The following is a 17,506-nucleotide window of genomic DNA, read 5'->3' as shown; positions in this document are numbered from 1 at the left end:
CATTCAAAGAAAACTCCAGCTGTGCTAGGTTCTGGGGTTCCACCAGATTACCATGGAAGGTGCACCTTGAGGGCAGTCCTGGTGCAGCCAGCCCTGAGAAAACATGCTCCAAATGCTATCCCTGGTGGTGGTGAGGAAGAAAAGGGAAGCTCATGGAGGAGGATGCCAGAGGACAAAAACCTGATTAAGAGTCATAGTGCTTAATTACAGAAACAGAAATTTCAAGGGTGTCTGTTCAGGAGCCACAGTTGTATCCTGGTAAAAACAGAAAACACAGACAGAGGAGCAGCACCAACGAAGTTAGCCCAGGCATGGTTGTCAGACTTGGAGAGAGTCTCAGCTGCAATGCTATGCCCTCCAGAGGCCCACATTACCAAACTACATGCCCTTTTCACTGGTTTCCCATATTTACCCTGTTGTAGCCCTGTTGCTTCACATTTATTTGTTGATTTACTCGTCTATAGCCCCCCACTTGACCATCAATTCTTTAATATTTGGTTCCATGTCTCATTCAACAGTTTATTCCCAGCATGTACTGCAGTGCATGGTACATAAGTGTCCAGCAAACACTTGGTAAATAAGCAAACGAATGCATAGATGAATAACTACAGAAAGGTTCGTACATTTCAGACCACAAATTCCCAACTTGAAGTCCCAACTAGTGGCATTCCAAAGCTGAGGGCAGTGGGAGCAGTTTACCTCAGAAGAAGGCAATAAGAGGCTGAATTAAGCCAACTAAAATTCTGACTGCTTTTTATCATCATCCTCCTCTGGCAGTTCTAATCAATTCAGTGATAAAATACTCTGGGGTGAAGGAGGAAGATCTTCTATTAGCCCTAAATTCTATTCTTTCTTTCTTTCTTTCTTTCTTTCTTTCTTTCTTTCTTTCTTTCTTTCTTTCTTTCTTTTGAGATGGGGGCACAGAGGGAGAGGGACAGAGAGAATCCCAAGCAGGCTCCACACCCAGCAAGGAGCCCCACAGGGGGCTCAGTCTCATGACCTTGAGATCATGACCTGAGCCAAAATCAAGAGTCAGACACCTAACTGACTAAGCCACCCAGGTGCCCCGATTAGCCCTGAATTCTAAATAATTGCTTGGTTACTACCAAGTTTTAGTCATATCTATATAACTTCAAATTAGCACCTTTTTATTGTGTAAAAAAATTGTCTATATCCTCCACAGTTGGAAATTTTAGATTGTAAATATTTTTTGCTGTTTGGGTTCATGTCTATTTAACTCTGTCTGGAAGTTAATTCAGAGAACACCAGGCATAGAGCCAGCGTCTGTAACTAACACACAGATGCAGCAAGGCCTGCTTCCTTGCAGGGTAAATTCATTACAGTGCAGGATCCTTCAAGTTCACTTCAGGTACAATTTGTGTCCCTGTTGTATATGAATATCCCTGTGTTTAAACAGTAGTAGATTCAGAACAAACAATGATAGCATAGTGATTAAGAACAAAGAAGCAAAATTTGAATTTCTTCAATTCTGTCATTCTTTGTGACTCCTCGGAGTTTTTGTTTGTATTCAGAATTTAAAATAGTGTATTTTAAAGAAGTGTGAACTGCAAGGTATACATTTTTTTGGGGTAAGTGCAAAGTTTTCTTGTTATAGAAAATAGATTGCTGATTTTAAATAATATCTTTAAAATGGAAATTTACACTCTTCCCTAATTGTTAATATTGGTTTTATTTTTTTATTTAATACTATTTTTTATTATACTATGTTAGTCACCATACAGTACATCCCTAGTTTTTGATGTAAAGTTCCATGATTCATTAANCCTAGTTTTTGATGTAAAGTTCCATGATTCATTACTTGCGTATAACACCCAGTGCACCATGCAATATGTGCCCTCCTTAATACCTATCACCGGCCTAGTCCATAGTCTCTCATGTTTCATTCCCCCTTCTGATTACCCCCCCTTTCTTTATCCCTTTCTTCCCCTACCGATCATCCTAGTTCTTATGTTCCATAGATGAGAGAAATCATATGATAATTGTCTTTCTCTGCTTGACTTATTTCACTTAGCATTATCTGCTCCAGTGCCGTCCATGTTGCGGCAAATGTTGAGAATTCGTTCTTTTTGATAGCTGAGTAATATTCCATTGTATATATGGACTACATCTTCTTAATCCCGTCATCTGTTGAAGGGCATCTCAGCTCCTTCTACAATTTAGCTATTGTGGACAAAGCTGCTATGAACATTGGGGTGCATATGGCCTTTCTCTTCACTACGTCTGTATCTTTGGGGTAAATACCCAGTAGTACAATTGCTGGATCATACGGTAGCTCTATTTTTAACTTCTTAAGGGACCACCACACTGTTTTCCAGAGTGGCTGTACAAACTTGCATTTCCACCAACAGTGTAAGAGGGATCCCCTTTCTCCACATCCTCTCCAACATTTGTTGTTTCTTGTCTTGTCAATTTTCACATGCTAACCACACTGAAACGGAGTTCCGGAGCATGCGCGGGGCGGCTGGTGGCTGACGGTGTTAGAAACACAAAGGACAGAGATGTGCTGGCCCTGGAAGTGAGGACTGGGATGCCGGCTGTGGGGCACACATCCCAGGATGCTGCAGGGTTTAGGAGCACCAATAGAAACAGAGTTAAAGAGCCCAGAAGAGCTCAGTGGAGAGCGGACTGCATCCCCACTGTTCTCAGACAGAGGCTGGGATTCGGCCGCTGCTGCTCTCTCAGAAGCTGCACAGAAAATTGCCAGGGAAGGCCTCCAGAGAACAAAAGCCCGGAAATACAGGCTCACATTGCGCCCATCCCTATTCCCCCTTGCAGCAGATGGCGCAATTCTACCCAAACAGGGTTGCCTGAGTATCAGTGTGGCAGGCCCCTCCCCCAGAAGGCAGGGTGAAAAATCAAGAAGCCCACACCCCTAAGGTGCCTATAAAACAAGAGCACACAGCCTGGGTCCTGGTCAATAATTTGGGCTCTGGGCAACCCCGCAACCTCTCCTCATCAGAATGACAAGAAGGAGAAATCCCCCCCCCAGCAAAGAAAAGACAATGAGTCTGTGGCTCATAACCAAATTACCAGAAATGGAGTTCAGAGAAACAATGGTCAAGATGATGTGTAGACTTGAAAAAAATATTAACAAAAATATTAACGAGAATATAGAATCTCTAAGGGGGGAAATGAGAGCAAATCTGGCAGAAATTAAAAATGCTATGAATCAAATGCAGTCAAAAGTAGATGCTCTGATTGCCAGGGTAAATGAGGCAGTGAACGAATTAGTGAATTGGAGGACGGGATGGTAGAAGAGAAAGCTAAAACAAAAATTTGGCTCAAAAAAATCCAATCTCAAGAATGTAGGTTATGGGAGATTACTGACTCAATGAAAAGTTCCAATGTCAGAATCAACGGCATCCCCGAGGGGGTGGAGAAAAACAGAAGTCTTGAAGAGATATTTGACAAATTGTAGCTGAAAACTTCCCTAATCTAGCCAAGGAAAGAAGCATTCATGTCCAAGAGGCAGAGAGGATCCCTCCCAAATTCAACCACGACAAACTTACACCACGTCACATCATAGTGCAATTCGCAAATATTAGATCCAAGGATACAGTATTGAAAGCGGCCAGGGCAAAGAAATTTTTCACGTTCCAAGGCAAAAGTATCAGGATTACGTCAGACCTGCTTACACAGACCTGGAATGAGAGAAAGGGTTTAGGGGGCATTTTTAAAGCTCTTTCACAGAAAAACATGCAGCCAAGGATCCTTTATCCAGCAAGGCTATCATTCAGAATTGATGGAGAGATAAAGACCTTCCAGAATCGCCAGTCACTGACCAATTTCATAACCATGAAACCAGCCCTACAAGAGATATTAAGGGGGGTTCTATAAAGTAAAAAGGCTCCAAGAGTGATATAGAACAGAAAGTTATAATCTATAGAAACAAACACTTTACAGGCAACATGACATCATTAAAATCCTCTCTCTCAATAATCACTCTCAATGTGAATGGCCTAAATGCTCCCATAAAATGTCACAGGGTTGCAGATTGGATAAAAAGACATGACCCATCCATTTGCTGTCTACAAGAGACTCATTTTGAACCTAAAGATACATCCAGACTGAAAGTGATGGGATGGAAAACCATCTTTCATGCCAACTGACCTCAAAAGAAAGGTGGGGTAGCAATTCTCATATCAGACAGATTGCATTTTAAACTAAAGACTGTAGAGATACAGAAGGACACTATATTATTCTTAAAGGATATATCCAACAAGTGGATATGACAGTTATAAATATCTATGCCCCCAACAAGGTAGCAGCAAGATACACAAGCCAAATCTTAACCAGAATAAAGAGACATATAGATAAAAACACGTTAATAGTAGGGGACCTCAACACTCCACTATCATCAATACATAGATCACCTAAACAGAAAATTAACAAAGAACCAAGAGCTTTGAATGCCATACTAGACCAGATGGACCTCATAGATATATATAGAACACTACACCCCAGAACCAAAGAGTACTCATTCTATTCTAATGCCCATGGAACATTCTCTAGAATAGACCATGTTCTGGGTCACAAAAGAGATCTCAACCAATACCAAAAGACTGAAATTATTCCCTGCATATTCTCAGACCACAATGCTTTGAAATTGGAACTCAATTACAAGGAAAAATTGGAAGAAACTCAAACACTAGGAAACTAAGAACCATCCTGCTCAAGAATGATTTGATAAATGAGGAAATCAAAAATCAATTTAAACAATTTATGGAGACCAACGAGAATGAAAACACAACGGTCCAAAACCTAGGAGACACTGCAAAGGCAGTCCTAAGGGGACAATACATAGCCATGCAAGCCTCACTCAAAAGAATAGAAAAAATCTAAAATGTAGTTTTTATATTCTCACCTCAAGAAGCTGGAACAGCAACAGAAGAACAGGCCACACAAGAACACACGAGAAAGCAGTTGATCAAGATTAGAGCACAGATCAATGAATTAGAAACCAGGAGCACAGTAGAGCAGATCAACAGAACTAGAAGCTGGTTCTTTGAAAGAATGAATAAAATAGATAAACCACTGGCAAGACTTATCCAAAAGAATAGAGAAAGGACCCAAATTAATAAAATTATGAATGAAAAGGGAGAGGTCACAACCAACACCAATGAAATAGGAAGTATCATTAGAAAGTTTTATCAACAGCTTTATGCCAATAAATTAAGCAACCTGGAAGAGATGGATGACTTCCTGGAAACCTATAAACTACCAAGATTGAAACAGGAAGAAATTGATTTTTTAAACAGACCAATTATTTATGAAGAGATTGAAGCAGTGATTAAAAACCCTCCGAAAAACAAAACTCCAGGGCCTGACGGATTCCCTGGGGAATTCTACCAAACATTCAAAGAAGAAATAATACCTATTCTCCTGAAGCTGTTTCAAATAATAGAAACAGAAGGAAAGCTACCAAACTCATTCTATGAGGTCAATATTATCTTGATCCCCAAACCAGGCAAAGACCTCATCAAAAAGGAGAATTACAGACCGATTTCTCTGATGAACACGGACGCCAAAATCCTCAAGAAGATCCTAGGTAATAGGATCCAACAGTACATTAGAAGGATTATCCATCATGACCAAGTGGGATTCATCCCTGGGATGCAAGCATGGTTCAACATTCGGAAATCGGTCAGCGTGATACATCATATCAACAAGAAAAGTCTCAGGAACCATATGATCCTCTCAATTGATGCAGAAAAAGCATTTGACAAAATACAGCATCCTTTCCTGATTAAAATCCTTCAGAGTGTAGGGATAGAGGCTACATTCCTCAATCTCATAAAAACCATCTATGAAAAGCCTACATCCAATATCATTCTCAATGGGGAAAAGCTGGAAGCCTTTCCCTTAAGATCAGGAACACAACAAGGATACCCACTCTCTCCACTATTATTCAACATAGTACTAGAAGTCCTTGCAACAGCAATCAGACAACAAAAAGGGATAAAAGGTATCCAAATTGGCAAAGAAGTCAAACTGTCTCTCTTCGCAGATGACATGACACTCTATATGGAAAATCCAAAAGAATCCACCCCCAAACGACTAGAAGTTATAGAACAATTCAGTAGTGTGGTGGGATACAAAATCAATGCTCAGAAATCAGTTGCATTTCTATACACGAACAATGAGACTGAAGAAAGAGAAATTAGGGAATCCATCCCATTTACAATAGCACCAAAAATCGTACATTATCTCGGAATTACCTTAACCAGAAACGTAAAGGATCTATATTCTAGAAACTACCAATCACTCTTGAAAGACATTGAAGAAGACACAAAAAGATGGAAAAATATTCCATGCTCATGGATCAGAAGAATTAACATAGTTAAAATGTCCATGCTACCCAAAGCAATCTACACTTTCAATGCTATCCTGATCAAAACACCAATGACATTTTTCAAAGAAAACTGGTACAAACAGCCCTTAATTTGTTTGGAACCAGAAAAGGCCACGAATCACCAAGGAATTCTTGAAAAGGAAAAACAAAGCTGGGGGCATCACATTGCGGGATTTCAAGTTGTACTACAAAGCTATGATCACAAAGACAGCATGGTACTGGCACAAAAACAGACCCATAGACCAATGGAACAGAATAGAGAACCCAGAAATGGACCCTCGGCTCTTTGGGCAACTAATCTTTGACAAAGCAGGAAAAAACTTCCGGTGGAATAAAGACAGTCTCTTCAATAAATGATGCTGGGAAAATTGGACAGCTATATGCAAAAGAATGAAACTTGACCACTCTCTCACACCATACACAAAGATAAACTCCAAATGGATGAAAGACCTCGATGTGAGACAGGAATCCATCAAAATCCTAGAGGAGACATAGGCAGCAACCTCTACGACATCGGCCACAGCAACCTTTTTCATGACACATCTCTTAAGGCAAGAGGAACAAAAGAAAAAATGAACTTGTGGGACTTCACCAAGATAAAAAGTTTCTGCACAGCCAAGAAAACAGTCAAAAAAATTAAGAGGCAGCCCACAGAATGGGAGAAGATATTTGCAAATGATACTACAGATAAAAGACTGGTATCCAGGGGCGCCTGGGTGGCGCAGTTGTTAAGCGTCTGCCTTTGGCTCAGGGCGTGATCCCAGTGTTCTGGGATCGAGTCCCACATCAGGTTACTCCGCTGGGAGCCTGCTTCTTCCTCTCCCACTCCCCCTACTTGTGTTCCCTCTCTCGCTGGCTGTCTCTCTCTGTCAAATAAGTAAATAAAATCTTTAAAAAAAATTACAAGTCAACTTCTTAAAAAAAAAAAAAAGACTGGTACCCAAGATCTACAAAGAACTTCTCAAACTCAATACGCGAGAAACAAATAAACAAATCATAAAATGGGCAGAAGATATGAACAGACACTTTTCCAATGAAGACATACAAATGGCTAACAGACACATGAAAAAATGTTCAAAATCATTAGCCATCAGGGAAATTCAAATCTAAACCAAACTGAGATACCACCTAACACCAGTTAGAATGGCAAAAATTGACAAGGCAGGAAACAACAATTGTTGGAGAGGATGTGGAGAAAGAGGATACCTCCTACATTGTTGGTGGGAATGCAAATTGGTACAGCCACTCTGGAAAACAGTGCGGAGGTCCTTAAAAAGTTAAAAATTGAGCTACCCTATGATCCATCCATTGCACTACTGGGTATTTACCCCAAAGATACAGATGTAGTGAAGAGAAGGGCCATATGCACCCCAATGTTCATTGCAGCATTGTCCACAATAGCTAAATCGTGGAAGGAGCTGAGATGCCCTTCAACAGATGACTGGATTAAGAAGATGTAGTCCATATATACAATGGAATATTACTCAGCCATCAGAAAGAATGATTTCTCAACATTTGCTGCAACATGGATGGCACTGGAACAGATAATGCTAAGCAAAGTAAGTCAAGCAGAGAAAGACAATTATCATATGATTTCTCTCATTTATGGAACATAAGAAGTAGGAAGATTGGTAGGAATAGAAAGGAAAGAAGAAAGGGGGGGTAATCAGAAGGAGGAATGAAGCATGAGAGACTATGGACTCTGAGAAACAAACTGAGGGCTTCAGAGGGGAGGGGGGTGGGGGTGGGATAGGCTGGTGATGGGTAGTAAGGAGGGCATGTATTGCATGGTGCACTGGGTGTTATACGCAAGTAAAGAATCATGGAACTTTACCTCAACAACTAGGGATGTACTGTATGGTGGCTAACATAATAAAAAAATATTATTATTAAAAAAAGAAAAATAAATAAAATGAAATAAAACCAAAAAAATTCACATCATTCAAAAATCTGAGTCCCGGTAGCTTCCATGGCCCTTAGAAATTCTTCCATGGCTCATGGAGAGACTAGCCTTTCTGCATTCAATGGAAGGGTTGATTAAATAGGAACAACCAACTGCTGTGTCTCAGACATTTTAAATACCAATAATCTCCTGTCTGAATTGAAATCACTTCTTTCCAGCTCAGTCACCATCACTTCCAATTACTCTGATTTTTTATTCATTTACTTGTCAGAGAGAAAGAAAGCACACAGGCAGGGGGGAGTGGGAGAAGGAAACCAGGCTCCCCACTGAGCAGGGAGCTCAATGTGGGACTCAGTCCCAGGACCCCAGGATCATGACCTGAGCCTAAGGCACACGCTTTAGCAATGGAGCCACTCTGGTGTCCTCCAATTACTCTGCTTTTTAATTGTTGTCTTTAACTTGTAAATGCCCAGGTCTGAGTCGATTCACTTTTAGTTTTCTTCCTTTTAAGCTGTAGACCTGCCAGACAAAAACTGTGTAAGAATGCTACAGAAATCACTGCAAATTCCGGTGTCTTTCATCAACCAGAACAGTCACTGCCTCCCCATGTCCTTCTGTCTCTATGCCAAACTCTCTTCTGACTTCTCAAAGCCTGAGCCCCCCCAAGTCCCCTAGTGACTATCTGGATCTCCCCTCTGGTCTCTGGGACAGATAGGACCCCCTTCCCATCCAAGGCTGACCATGCCATCTGTGCTTCAGCTCACACCATCTCATCACTTCCTTGGTGTCCTTTCAATGAACCCTTTTTTCATTTCTCTGATGGCTTGGGAGGTAGGGGTGTCTCCAAGGAGCTTTCAAAAATTCTCCCATTCCTACAAAACACAGTGTACTCAATTAATTATTAGAATAATTGTTTATTCTTTGACTTCTTCATTTGAATTTAAGTGCACTCAGGGCAGGGATCATGTCTGTTTTATTCAGTATTATATACCCAGTATCTAACAGGTGCTGGATAAATATTTGATGAATGAATAAATGAATGTAGGAACCTAAGAGAGGGGGAACAAATCAAGAAGGGAGTGATCAGTGGTGGCCAACTTATAGAGAGGACAAGAGAAAAGAAAGAAAAAAGTTTCCTTTGGGTTTAGCAAGGAGATGGGCATCACTCATTCTGGAAGTCTCCAGAAATTCACAGTGAGTGGGGGCTAGGAGTCTAGTTCACTCTTGTAGTGCAGCTTGCGATGTGCCTGCCCTCAGGCCAGTCTAGGAGGAGCTGATGAGAACATCATACCTAGTGAAGGGCTGGCGCTGAAGCAGGGGAGGTTTGCATAAGCTCCATGCCAAGAAAGGGAATCTGCAAACCTTAGCCACAAAGATGGCCAGAACTTGCTAAGACTTCTTAAATTGTTGTAAATTTTAAATTGTTTTAATGATGTCCCATGACTACTTCCCCACAGTGAATAGCAATAAAACTTTCTAATAAAAAGTGTCCATGTGCTCAGCTTCCCGGTCAAGTGAAAGGGTGTGCTAATGACTGTCATCCTGGAGAAGTGGTCTAGTGTAGCAAGCTCTGGAACCCACGGCAGGTGTTTGAGCCCCTGCTCTTTCAATTATTAGATGCACAGCCTTGTGTTAGTCACCTCACCTCTCTGGCTTTAGTTTCCTCATCTGGAAAATGGGGTCACTAATCATACTGACTATGATATTATGATTTATAATAAGAAATGTATATTTGGTCTTCATCTCATTCATGGCAGAGAGCTCCTAAAACCCTGGACTTTCCTAAGTGATGAGAGAAGCACGAGTGTTTTTGTTACGTTAATGAAGTGACTTTTGGAAACTCCCTAAATCATCTAGGAAGGGGAGCTGGTTACCAGAGAACCAACAATGTGATTGGAAGGTTGGAACTTTGAGAACCACCCCTGACCTCTGGATGTAGTGAAAGTGGCATACCCAGAAAGCATGGAAGCTCCTTCCCACATACTTTGCTCTATATATCTCTTCTTTCTGGTTATTCCTGAGTTTCTTTTACATAAACTGGTAATCTAGTAGGAAAATGTTTTTCTGAGTTCTGTGAGCCACTTCTAGCAAATTAATTGAACCCAAGGAGGAGGTCATGGGAACTTCTGATCTATAGCCAGTAGGTCAGAAGCCTGGGTAACAACCTGGAGTTGGAATTGATAGCTCAGATAGGGGTAGGGAGGATAGCCTTGTGGGATTGAGTCTTTAATCTGTGGGATCTGACACTGTCTCCATGTAGATAGTGTCAGAATCGAGTTGAATTGTAAGACATCCTGCTGGTGCTGGAGAATTACCTGGTGGTGTAGGAAAAAAACACTCATGAATTGGTGTCAGACCCATACCTATCTCATAAAATTTGAGGAATAAATGAGCTGAGCATATAAAGCCCCTGGGACAGTCTCCAGCTAGCCAGCTGGTAAGCATTCAGTAAACCTTGTTTTTTTGTTTGTTTTGTTTTGTTGTAATTAGTATTAGTAGTAGGGATAGTCATATTATTACTACTAACACAGAGAATTAATTTGGGCAATGTCAGTTTTCAAAAAGAAATGAAACAGATTGAGTCCTTGGGTCCTCTGACAGAGAGAATGGAAGTAAAGAGACCCAGGCTTGGGTCTCTAGAGTCCTCGAAATTTGTCAGAAGATTCAGTATTAGCCTGAAACAAACAATATTATTCTATACCCTGAACAAAGAGAAAAACATTAAATTTGCACAAACCAGGAAGAAGAGCATTTGAAATATTTCCTGAACCAAAGTGCTCCTCGAATTCTGCTAGAGACCCTATGCATTTATTTGCTCCCTGTGGGAACATTCTTTTATTTGCAAACAAGTGATGACACAAATAATAGGGGTTCCTTTCTCTCACCCTTGGTTCACCCACCATCACAGATAATCTATATGGTAAGGAATGGCAAGGACAGCATGGTGTCCTGCTATTACTTCCATGGGGTGGCCACATCCCACTGGCCCTGGAACATGGAATCAGTACTCTCAAGCATCTGTGAATGAGAAGAGTGGATCTCATAGGGTCCTATGAAGTCTTAGCGATGTCTACTCTCCAGTGAGAGGAAAGGAGACAAAAACAATCCAGCTCTGAAGTCAACTTCACTAAGTGATTCCCCTTGACACTTCAGCCTCAGCCTCGGGAGCCTTCACATACCAGCTTTTAGGCAAGGGAGCCCAGTCCCATGTTTTCTTTTTTTCTTTCAGTGTGCAGATGTTTTTGGTATGAACATGTAAAAACAGATGCTGGAAAGAGAAGACCAAGTATGCATCTAATCCTCTACTGCTTCTACAAGAAAATGAAAGAGGGGAGGCAATGCACATCCCCATTCACTGCATACACATTAGCAAGGCAAGCAAAAGCAAGCCTTGTGCCATACTACAGGAACCAGACATGGATTCCTAGACCGTTATGGCTAGGTCAGCTGGTAGAACCATGGTGGCCTTTGGAAGCCCAAAATAGTTTTCTCTAAGAGGTTCTTGGAGGTAAGAATTATGCAACTGGCTTCTACAGCCATCTTGGTTCGCAAATTGTCTGTATTCCCACTTTCTCAAGGTAATTTGCTTCTACCTTTATCAGATCAATATGAAGTTATTACCTTGAAGTACCTACCAATCACATAAAATAGTTTTTTCTCCTACTGGTGCTCTATTTGGCTCAAAAACCATTGATTCACTTATTCAACTCCCTGAGGAAAGGTTCTGGCAATCTTTGGTGCAAACAAATATTGCCTAATACTGGGAAATCCATACTTGGATTATAAAAATACCTAAGTGGATGATTTCACTGCTTTATTTCCTCCAATTTCAAAAACTCAGAAATGAAAGTCATCTTCCTATATGTTTCATATTATTCATAGCATTCATGCTCCTTAGAAACTAAAATAAATATGTAAAGACATACTCATAAGCTAAGAAAATATTCCAGATGGAGTATTAATGAACCATCTTTCTGATGAAGGGATATCTAGTACAAAATCGAGGATAAAGAAAATTTTGTGGGTAAAAGAAAAAGATGGGAATGAGAAACATCAGAGAAGGAGATTTTCAGTGAAACTACAAGGAAAAAAATTTAGGCCTATGCCTGGGGCAGGAATTAGGGACGGGGTAATAGAGCAGGGACCTGGGCCCACCAGAGTAGGGTGAAAACTCTACATATGTTCAGTCCTTTGCTGGAACACATATATGTTTCTGACAGGGAAGCTACAAGAAGACAGTTGACTGGCAAGAAATGCGGAAGAAGCACAGGGAGAAAGAAATCAAAGTAATGTAATACCCCTGAATTTCCAGATGAAGACCACCTCATGTTCTTTATTTTTTGTAATGTTTTTTTATTATATTATGTTAGTCACCATACCATATCATGTTCTTTAGATGAGCAAGACAATAAGATCATAAATACTGAGATGGGGTGAATTGAGAGAACTCTCCCAGATTTTGTTTCCTTGCTTTTCTTGATTCTCTTACCAAACTCCCCTAATGATTACTTGTTGCCCCCACACAGATCCAGGAACATGAAAAGATAATCGCACTTATGGTGAAGAAGCTAGACAGAGAGAACTATCAAAGGATTGCTCAGCACACTTCACTTGCAGGCATGAAGACAAACCTGATCACCAGCTACAAAACCTTGCCTTGTAAAGTCATCAACCACTCCATCTCCCTACTTATGACCGAAGGTACTTTCCAGCCATCATGAAGTTCTTTGAGAACAATACAATTACACAGCTAATATTCTGGGAAGAAATATGCTCATTAAACTTTTAACTGTCACTAGGCTGCCAATAATTCTGAAGTATTCTCAAACCATTATTTGAAAGAAAATAGACTGTGATATGTATTTGTAATAAAAATTAGTGCTTTTTAGTTATGTCTAAAATTTCACTTCAAAGAGAAAGCATTCAGAATAGACTTCCCACCCAGTCTCTCCAGTATGACTTCATTGTCTTCAGATTGGAAGAATTACTTCAAAGTGCACAGAATGACAGGTCCAGTGAAGACTGAGAGAGGAAAATTGCTGGCACTTCCCCAGCCTTCCACACAAAACTCTGCAGAGAGGGAGACAAAATCTAGAATATTCAGGGAAATGTTATTACCTTATATCACGTTTCTTTATTTTCCTTATAATTGCTTTTCCTTTAGAAATGACTTTCTGAACTTTCTCAAATTGTTCAGGCAAGAACTAGAAATTATGTACATTTTTTCCTTTTTGCATGCACCTAGAAAATAAAACCATTATGTTAACTAAAGGGCTGTTCTTGCAGGTCTTCAAGCACAGACTGCATAGTTGTAACAGCACTGGTGGAAATTAAGAGACTGGTAGTTATGTCTCTAAGTCAAGGTACAAATTTCCTGAGGCCTGCTGGCCAAGCCTTCCTTCACATGGCCCTGACCTTCCCAGTAGGAATATCTTCTCTAGTGGGCAACTGTGTCTCAAGAATTCCACAGCGGCTTTGCTAAAACTCTTAGACCTAAACCACAGGCTAAGACTTTTCTCACCTGGGCTTTCTTCTATCCCCTGCCCCCTCCACAGGGTTTGGTCCTGCACCATGCTCTGAGAGCCCCTCCACATTTTTCCTACACAGGCCCCCGTAAATCTCTTATGTGCCAAGTGTCTGCTTCTCACTGAAAAAGAGAACATAACTCCCCCTTTGTCAGAGTGACCCGTACCATTAAATTCAGATGTGCAAATAAATACATTGGCTGAGTCATTTGAAACTGGTCACAAAGAAAAATAGCAAGAAAAAAACACTCAAGTATCCCAAAGGCAGCAACTTCAGAATGACTGAAATTACTAACACTGAGAAGCCATGAGATGGGGCATCTGGAGAGGAAACTCCAACCTTTGGGGGGAAAGCACAGCTGGGCCCAGCTCCTGTCCCTGCAGAGACCACAATGAGGATGGTTGCATTAGTGAGTGAGGTTGTTACTGCACATGGAGTGCAGCTGCTGCTGCAGGGGGGAACTGCCACACTAGAGGGAGAAACAGCCCAGCTCGGGGTTCTGCTCACAGAGGGAGCAAATCCAGGTTTCTCCTCTTGCCTCTCAGTCTCCCTATTGCAGACTCGGAGAGGCCAGCCAGCCAAGCAGAAACCTGGACTGCATTGTTCCAGCCCCTGCATCTCAAAAAAATACCGCAGACTGGTGGACTCGGACATGAAAGGCAAAAATATAAAAGCTGGGCCAGTCCATATCTGAACTTTTTTAATCTCAAAAGTGGCAAGTTCGGATAATTCAAACTAACATATACCTCATGTGTTTAAAAAAAAAAAAAAACAACGCAAAAAACCCTGGGAAAATATCTAGACTTATCTAAAAGTAATGAGGCAATCTTTATTTCTATGACATAGTTAGCACACTCTTCCTTTCTTTCCACCTCTAGTCTGGATTCCAGGTGTCAGGTCTTCTCTGCCGAAGCTCCCACAGCACCTGTAACAGCAGCAGCAGTAGTAGTTGAGAAACAACTATTGAGAAATGACTGTTTGCTGAATGGCATGTTTAACGGCTTGTTTGAAATTTGTGATTAATGTCAATGCTCAGCACACCCAGGCCTAAAGGAAACATACTACAAAACAGATGAAGAGCATGGGCTCTAAAATCTCTTTAAGGTGAAAGAGAGAAGAATCCCCTTGCTTCGGTTGTCAATCTTGAGGCTGAAAATTCTAGCAGAGGTGATGCCTGGAGAAGCCTGACTCTCCAACAGAGGGACACTGAGTGACCTGGAGACCACGCTGGATTCACTCCAATCCTACTAGGCAGCTACCCACCTGAGCCAGCAACTAAGTGAGATAAATAAAAGGTTACCATTCCTCCCACTCTACCAGAAAGAATCTCAGAATTAGAAGCTTTTGGAAGTCATTCAGACAGGTAGTCAGGTGGTTCTGTTGAGGTCATTAACCTGTGTTCTTATCCAGGCACAGAGAAACCGTTTGGCAGTTTCTACTTGAGTAAAACATACCTATGACTCAGCAGTTCAGATCCTAGGCATATACCCAAGAGAAATGAGACATATGTACACACACACACACAAATGTACAAAAATCTCCTAGAAGCTTTATTCATAATCACCAAAAACTATAATCAACCCATCATCTATCAAATGAAGAGTAGATAAACAAATAGTAGTATAATACAGTTTACAGCAATAGAAACAAACGAACTGCTGGGGCACCTGGCTGGCTCAGTCGGTAGAGCATGCAACTCTTGATCTCAAGGGTTGTGAGTCCAAGCCCCACATTGGGTGGAAAGATTACTTAAAAGTAAAAAATCTTGACTCCACTCTGGGCATGGGACCTACTTAAAAAATAAAAAAAAAATAGGGGCGCCTGGGTAGCGCAGTCGTTAGGCGTCTGCCTTCGGCTCAGGGCGTGATCCCGGCCTTCCAGGATCGAGTCCCACATCGGGCTCCTCCGCTGGGAGCCTGCTTCTTCCTCTCCCACTCCCCTGCTGTGTTCCCTCTCTCGCTGGCTGTCTCTCTGTCACATAAATAAATAAAATCTTTTAAAAAAATAAATTAATTAAATAAAATAAATAAAATAAAAATCTTTTAAAAAAAAGAAATAAATGAACTACACTGACACTTGCAATCATATCACTGAATTTCAAAAACACTGCTGAAAGAACGATGCCAGACAGGAGAGTATACAACGTATGATGTCATTAATATAAAGTTCAAGAATAAGCAATACCTCACTTGCCATGATGAGCATGTTGAATTGCATAGAATTGTTGAATCACTATGTTGTACAAGTCAAACTAATATAACACTGTAGGTTAATTAACTGGAATTAAAATAAAAGATTTTTTTAAAAAGCATAAGCAATAAGCAATACCTGTCAAATCACTGTACTGTACATTTAAAACTAATATATTATTGTATGTCAACCATACAATAATATTAAAAAAATTGTTGACCATTAAAAATAATATTTTACAATAAACAAGATATGGAAGCAACCCAAGTGTCCAGGTGTCCATCAAAGATCAATGGATAAAGAACATGTGGTGTATATGCATACATATATATATACACACACACATACATAAACATATAATATAAATATTACTCAACCCTAAAAAAGAATGAAATCTTGCCATTTGCAACAACATGATTGGAGCTAGAGTGCATTATGTGAAGTGAAATAAGTCAGTCAGAGAAAGAAAAATATCATATGATTTCACTCATATTTAGAATTTAAGAAACAAACAATGAACAAATAAACAAAAAAAAAGACACAAACCAAAAAAACAGACTTTTAAGTCTTTTATATTTAAGTATAAAGAATAGACTGGTGGTTATCAGAGGGGGTGGGGGTGGGGGAGGATGGGTGAAATAGGTGAAGGGTATTAAGTGCACTTATCCTGATGAGCACTAAGAAATGTATAGAATTGTTGAATCATATTGTACACCTAAAATTAATATGACTCTGTATGTTAATTATACTTGAATAAAAAAAAGAATAAGCAATATTTATCTGTGGTGATCAAAGTCAAAATAGTGCTTGCCATGGGCATGGGTTGGTGGTAAGGCACTGACTGGAAAGAAGCAGAAGGGAACTTCCTGAGGTGATGGGTTACCTGGGTATATGTATAAATAAAAATTCATCAAGATGTAATTTAAGGTTTATGCATTTTACTATAGATTATGCTTTGATTTTTCAAAAATTACTACAGTCTAACCTCACACTTACAAAAAAGAACAGAGCCCTGAGAATTAAGTAGCTCTAATTCAGTCTTGGAATTTGAGAGAATTCCAAACTGATCTGTCCCAGCTGGCAACATCAACATATGCCTTTAACACAGGGCATCTTACCAGAAGCTCAGTTCTGCTCAGTCTTGGAAAGGTGTTTCTCCAAATCTCCATGGATGACCCAACCAAGAATTACCAAGTCCAGGTGAAGAGAGGGAGGAAGGAAGGGTGGTTCCTGGAGACTTGCTTCAGACATTCCTTCAGCGACAGCTTCAATTCCCCATCTTTGAGGGAACCAGGAAATCACCTCCTGGATTTGGACATGCCCCTTGGCTGACCTATCTTCCCAAGGTTTTTCCTCCCAGCAGCATCAAGGAAGTGTCAAGGAGGCTATTCTGGCACAACATTAAGGATTTTGTTCCAGTTTCACTCAGGATATAGTCATGCAAATTACTTCTCTTTATTTGCCTGAACATACATACCTATAACAAATGACTACAGCTCTGTGGATATAGGCAC

General features: G+C 40.5%; 1 long non-coding RNA gene across 1 annotated transcript in view; it reads right to left on the bottom strand.

Annotated features, from left to right (window-relative positions):
• Positions 1-17,506, bottom strand: part of LOC117801942 — a 111,577-nt gene that overhangs the window by 4,236 nt on the left and 89,835 nt on the right. The window lies entirely within an intron of this gene.

The sequence above is a fragment of the Ailuropoda melanoleuca genome, chromosome 4 (genome assembly GCF_002007445.2).
Source record: "Ailuropoda melanoleuca isolate Jingjing chromosome 4, ASM200744v2, whole genome shotgun sequence".
Lineage (NCBI taxonomy): Eukaryota > Metazoa > Chordata > Mammalia > Carnivora > Ursidae > Ailuropoda > Ailuropoda melanoleuca.
The sequence above is the reverse complement of the archived record's forward strand: the minus strand, read 5'-3'. Positions and strand labels throughout refer to the sequence as shown.